We start from the raw sequence: 5,746 nt of genomic DNA, 5'->3' as shown, positions 1-5,746 counted from the left end.
GTACTGAATATAAAACTGTATGTTGTCTTGTACGCCTATGCTTTATTCTTGGCCAGGTCGCCGTTGTAAATGAGAATCTGTTCTCAACGGCCTACCTGGTTAAATAAAGGTTAAATAAAATAAAAATAAAAATGAATTGAAGCAATATTAATGATGTAGGAACAATGAATACTTGTTTACAGAAACATCTTCTGATGCATGACCTTGGACACATCATCAGTGTTGTTTCCAGGAGTCACTGGGTGTTTCGGGTCTTACAACAGACACCCTCGTCCAGGCGACCCGACCGAGGCTGATCAGACCCCGGCCTGTGTCCAAGTGGCATTCTACTGCCCCCACTGCTCTCCCCTCTTTAACTAGAGCCATTTGGATGCTTTTTCCACGTTGTTGCCTATGGCTCTTGTTCAGGGAGTGACTGGCAAATCCCCTACTGCCCACCTCTACTGGCATACACATGGTCCTCCATTCTTTCCTCCAACAATCCTCCACCAGTTCTTGGTATTTCTCCCTATTTCTTTCTTGAGCCTCCTCCATCCTCTCCTCCCAGGGCACTGTCAGCTCTAACAAGATCAGTTGTTTTGTGGCCTCAGAGACCAAGATGATGTCAGGTCTCAATTTGGACTGGGTGATGTGTGTTGGGATTTTCAGCTGCCTTTTCAGGTCCACTGTCATCGCCCAGTCTCGGGCCATGGAGAGCAAACCTACAGAGCAGTTTTTCAATGTTTTCTCTGGCTTTTGTCCTTCTTTGATGAAGTGAATGGCCTTGGCTGTACAGTAGCTTGGGTGTATCGGCTGTCCTTGATCCCCTTGCTGATTGCCTCAACGATGGATTTGAGGACCTAGTCGACCTCCATCGATACCGGCCCTCACCCAGCGACTTGGAGCAGCTGCTAAGGATGTGTTCTAATGTCCCTATTTTGGAACAAAGGGGGCATGCAGGTGTTTCTATTTTGTGCACATGTGCTCATGTTGGATGGACTTGGGTGGACATCATAGACCCCATGAATCAAGAACTTGATCCTCTGGGGGTTCCACTTCCAGATATCCTTCCAGGTAACACTCTGCTCCATCGCCTGCTCCCACTTCATCCATGCGCCTTGCTGCCGCATGGCCACTGCTCTGCTGGTTCGCTCTTCCTAGACTGAAGCTCGCACCTCCTCCTGTACCAGCCTCTGCCTCTCCTTTCCGCTGGCAGAGTCATATTGGGTCGCTGTTAGGCTCCCAAGTCCGGCTCTGCCTTGCGCCACTGTTCCAAGGATGGCCTTGTGCTTCAGCCGAGTCTCTGCTTGCCGGACTGCCTCGGCTGCCCTCCACTTCCTCCCTGTCCTCACAACAATCCCTGCGCCGGACACTTTGGCATCTCTGATCCAGAGTACTGCAGGTGTTCCCGTGCCCATGCAACGATGAAGTCCTCCCTGACTGAGCTAAAAGGAAACCTGAGCTTGTTGGTGTTCTCATATAATATAGAATTCTTTTTACTATATATAGAAATATAATTTCCATATTTACTTTAAAGGAGCTCCTTAAAACCAGCTATATTATATTTTCACCATGATGTGGCCTTCATCCTTCAAAATGCTATTTGAATTATGTTGAATAAATATAATATTTAAAACTTTAATAAATTCTTATATTTGTGGCAATACATATTTCTAATTTGTATTGCATATGGTATTATGTTCAGATACATAGGTTTCCCTACCAATGCCCTGAGAGGCAAGTAAGAAATCCTTTTTTTTCAGGCTCGTTTTTTTTCAAGTTTTTTTTTTTCATCTATGACATTATGTGAAGCAAAAAGGTTTTTTTCACATCTTCACAGATGAAAAGAAATTAGCCTAAAAGGCTGAGACAAGCGGGATTATTTTTCTCACTTGCCTCACAGGGCTTGCGCATGTTTCCCAAGAGCACCAGTTTAGAGGAAAGGATATGAGGAAAGGAGAAATTACTTAGTGTTGTAAGTACTGGGTACCTACAGTATGGGGTATTTTAGAGGAAAGGAGAAATGATTTATACTGTTTGTAAGTACTGGGTACCACATTTGGTAACACTATAATACTTGAACCAAAAGAGGTATGAGTAAAAATAAAAATACTCATTCTGTCAAGTGTTTTCCTCAGTGGAGCCAGGAAATGAACAAAACCAAAAGAGCGGTGAACAGATTGAGCCCGTAACTAATGCAAAAACGTTTTTTTCTTCTGGTTATTCCTGCCTATTGTTGTGACTTAATGTACTGTTCTAAAGATGGTTAACTTAATTTGTGTGGATGGAGGTGGATGGACACACCATCTGTAGCATCCACACGCACAATTATGGACTCGGATGTCAATGAGTGATGATCACATGTAGAGAAATAGACCAGGGGGTAATTAATGTGCACACAACAGTTTGTATGAAAGCTTACATCCTTAGAGCCTAATTTTATGACGAGCAGCATAATGCACTTTATGTTCCAACCACAAATCTCTCAATACATGTAGAGGAGAAAACTACCCTGAGAGTTCAAAATTTATGCAAATAGACACAACACAAGCAAATGAAGAAAACATCTTCACCAACTTGACTACAACAACACAATGGAAACTGTTTCCAGGGGGCACTAAAAAGAGCACGTGGCTGGGACATGCTTGTTGTTGCCATGGTTTGTGGCTTATGAAGTTATTGAAGTCAGCTATCCGACATAGTGATTGCATGGTTCGTCTATTATTGTAAGAAGAGAAAGGCTACAGCTAGAGGTTAACAGCAGAATCTGAATGATGACGTCACAATCGTCAAGTTGATGTTTTTGCAAATTGTTGAAGATTCTTTCTTCGTTTGTTTGTGTCTATTTGCATGCTTCCTTAATCTGCAGTGCATTTGTACAGTATCTCAGAGAATAACAGGGTGTTAGTGTGCACGAAAACACACTCAATGGGGCTTTGATAATGGAGCTTAGTGATTTTGAATGGGACATTATGCTTTCTGTCTTGTCAGTTTAATTAACCCTTGGCCCCCTTGACAAATGCAGCATCTTAAGAGGGGACATTTGTATTTAGTGTAACTCCATGTAATGGAAACAAAGTGGGGAAAAGCTAGACGTCTAAAAAATAAATTCATGCGAGAACACAATGTGCTCTCTCGTAATCTGATGTGAAATGCATCACTCAGTGGACTGTGAACGTAGCAAATGTTAATGAACTTCGGTCACTGTGACCTTTTTTTTTTTTTTTAACTCGTTTTCCACGAACTTCTTCAAAACCGAATGGAAAAAGATAAAGAAAGAACATATGCTAAACAACATCCTGTTATTTATCAGGATACTCACATGTTTAAACGTTTCATACTATATTTTAATATATCATGCCATATTTTTACATTATGTATTATATTTCTATTAGATTTATTAATTAATACATATATTACATACTGCATATTGCTGCTACTAATCACACCACTAAGTCACTTTTGTCTTGTAACTTTGACTTTATTGCTTGTATTGTTTCTATTCTTATTCTATTCTTATAGTTTTTACTTTCTGTCCTTGTGCAGATGCAACACCGAATCAATAAAGGCATCTCTTGGTAAACCTGGGACACTGTGTGCACCTCATCCCATACCAGTTTTATATATATATATATATATATATATATATATATATATGTGTGTGTGTGTTTTTTTCATGGCAATATTTAATATTATACTTGTGATGGGGGCATGATGATGCATGCAAACAGCAAAACACAAATAAGACCTGCCTTGGTTTGAGGGTATTTAACAGAATGCTGTGTGCATGTAAACACATTCATAAGGCCTTAGAGCCACTAACATAGGGAAATGTGCCTTGAATGCAAACGTGTCATTTAGGACAATAAAATGTCTTTTAAGCTGCATGCATTAACATTTGTGTTAATGGGGTCAGTTGTGAAATAAAAAACAATGTTCTGTTTTTATGTAATGCCACTAAGGCATTACATTCATAGTTAGCTGGATTTTGTTTTTGGATGTCAAAGGGTAATTCAATAGGTTTATATTATGGATAAGTTGAAGAAGATAAGCTGTGATTTAAAGCAATACATGTAGGTATCTGTTACACTACATGGGTCGAAGGTATTGTGACACCTGGGCATTACAACCATGTGCGATTGTGTGATTACCATAATCCTGCTGACAGACAGACAGACAGACAGACAGACAGACAGACAGACAGAAACCACAACAACCTCCTTGGCGAAGGTAATAAAGATAAGACTTTTGATCCATTGATGAAATTTACAAGCCCCATCTTTACCAGCTGCAACATTAAAGTGATGATTGCATAAATAATTATAATTTAATTATATAATATTGTTCTGAAATGGACCATTCTGCTGAGTAATGAGTACTTTTACTTAAGTAGGACTTTGATTTGATTTTTTACTAAAGTACAATTTTGAATGCAGGACTTTTACTTGTAACAGTCTTTCTACACTGCTACTTTAACTCATGTAAAAGATCTGAGTATTTTTTTCACCACTGGCTGATAGTGTAGGCTATGTACGTATGCTCAGTTTGGATTTTGCATTTAGACTGATACACTGGATTAAGCATTTAGTTTATTGATTTCTTCTGCTTTTGAAATTGAGCAGCTCTACGGACATTTAGTTAAAGTTCAATTATTTATGTAGACCTTTATCACAAGCATGTCTGAAAGAACTATTGAGACCGAAAAGAAACAAACAGAAAATGAAATACCGTGTTGGAAAGACAACCATTCATCAAGTTTACCTGGCCCACAAAAAAAAAAAAAAATTAAAGGAAACATTTGACCAAATAAAAGAGATTATTCATCCAATATGTGCTGGAGCTGCGTGTTCTATTTTTATTCAAGCATTTACCCTTGATTTTAAAAGAAACAAAAAAAGAATATCTACATCAATGTACAAGTTATTTTTAATAATGTATTTAAAAAAAAGAAAGTACATATAGTGTGACAGCTTTGTACTTCATTGTGGTTTACTGTAAGAAAAGCCTGGGCTTTTGTCCAAAGATAAAAAAACAGAGTTTTTGTGATTGTACATCAATTAATATTTGAATGAACAGTCCAAATTGTGAGTAGAAAAGAAATTACAGAAAAATTAAGAGGAAGGTTTTCTATGCTGGTTTAATTAAGCCTCTGAGCTCCTGTCGGGTGGTTAATCTAGTGCACTGCTCAGGCAGTGAGCACGCCAACATACTGATACCCCGTGGCGTACAGCTGGACGGCATGGAGGAAAATGCTGTTGTTTGAGCTTGGCTCATGAGTGGAGAATATGATGAAAATAAGAAATTGTACAATATGAAGTTTGGCCCATATTATAACAATTTGTTTTTCCACCATCCAGGACACCAGAAGTGCATAATGCAGACTGACAGTCAAGTTAAGAGCGGGGAGACTTGTTGGGTGAAAGGAAAACAGCCGCAGGTTAAAAAAATGATGTAAATAAACACGGAATCAACTATATTCACAATTTCAACAACTGTTAATATGCATGGGAGAAGTGCGCTTTAAAAGCTGTTGGTTTGTTCAGAGATTCAAAAGGAGCTGTGTTCCAGTTAAGTGCAATTAATCAGTCTTGTACGAACAACCAAATAATCTGCACACAATCTGCTTCACAACAACAGAACAAACATCTAATTTTCACTGGCTAGCGTCAACATCTCAATGAAATATTTTTTTACTTTAGTCAATACAATAGAACATTCGTAAAACAATAACTCAGACCGGTGCTGCATTACCTTTTCCTTTCTTCAA

The 5,746-nt window shown here is 38.8% G+C and overlaps 1 pseudogene; it reads right to left on the bottom strand.

Annotated features, from left to right (window-relative positions):
* Positions 1 to 216: 216 nt before the first annotated feature.
* Positions 217 to 1,567, bottom strand: LOC120568601 (annotated as a pseudogene).
* Positions 1,568 to 5,746: the final 4,179 nt, after the last annotated feature.

The sequence above is a fragment of the Perca fluviatilis genome, chromosome 11, assembly GCF_010015445.1.
Source record: "Perca fluviatilis chromosome 11, GENO_Pfluv_1.0, whole genome shotgun sequence".
In the NCBI taxonomy this organism is placed as follows: domain Eukaryota; kingdom Metazoa; phylum Chordata; class Actinopteri; order Perciformes; family Percidae; genus Perca; species Perca fluviatilis.
The sequence above is the reverse complement of the archived record's forward strand: the minus strand, read 5'-3'. Positions and strand labels throughout refer to the sequence as shown.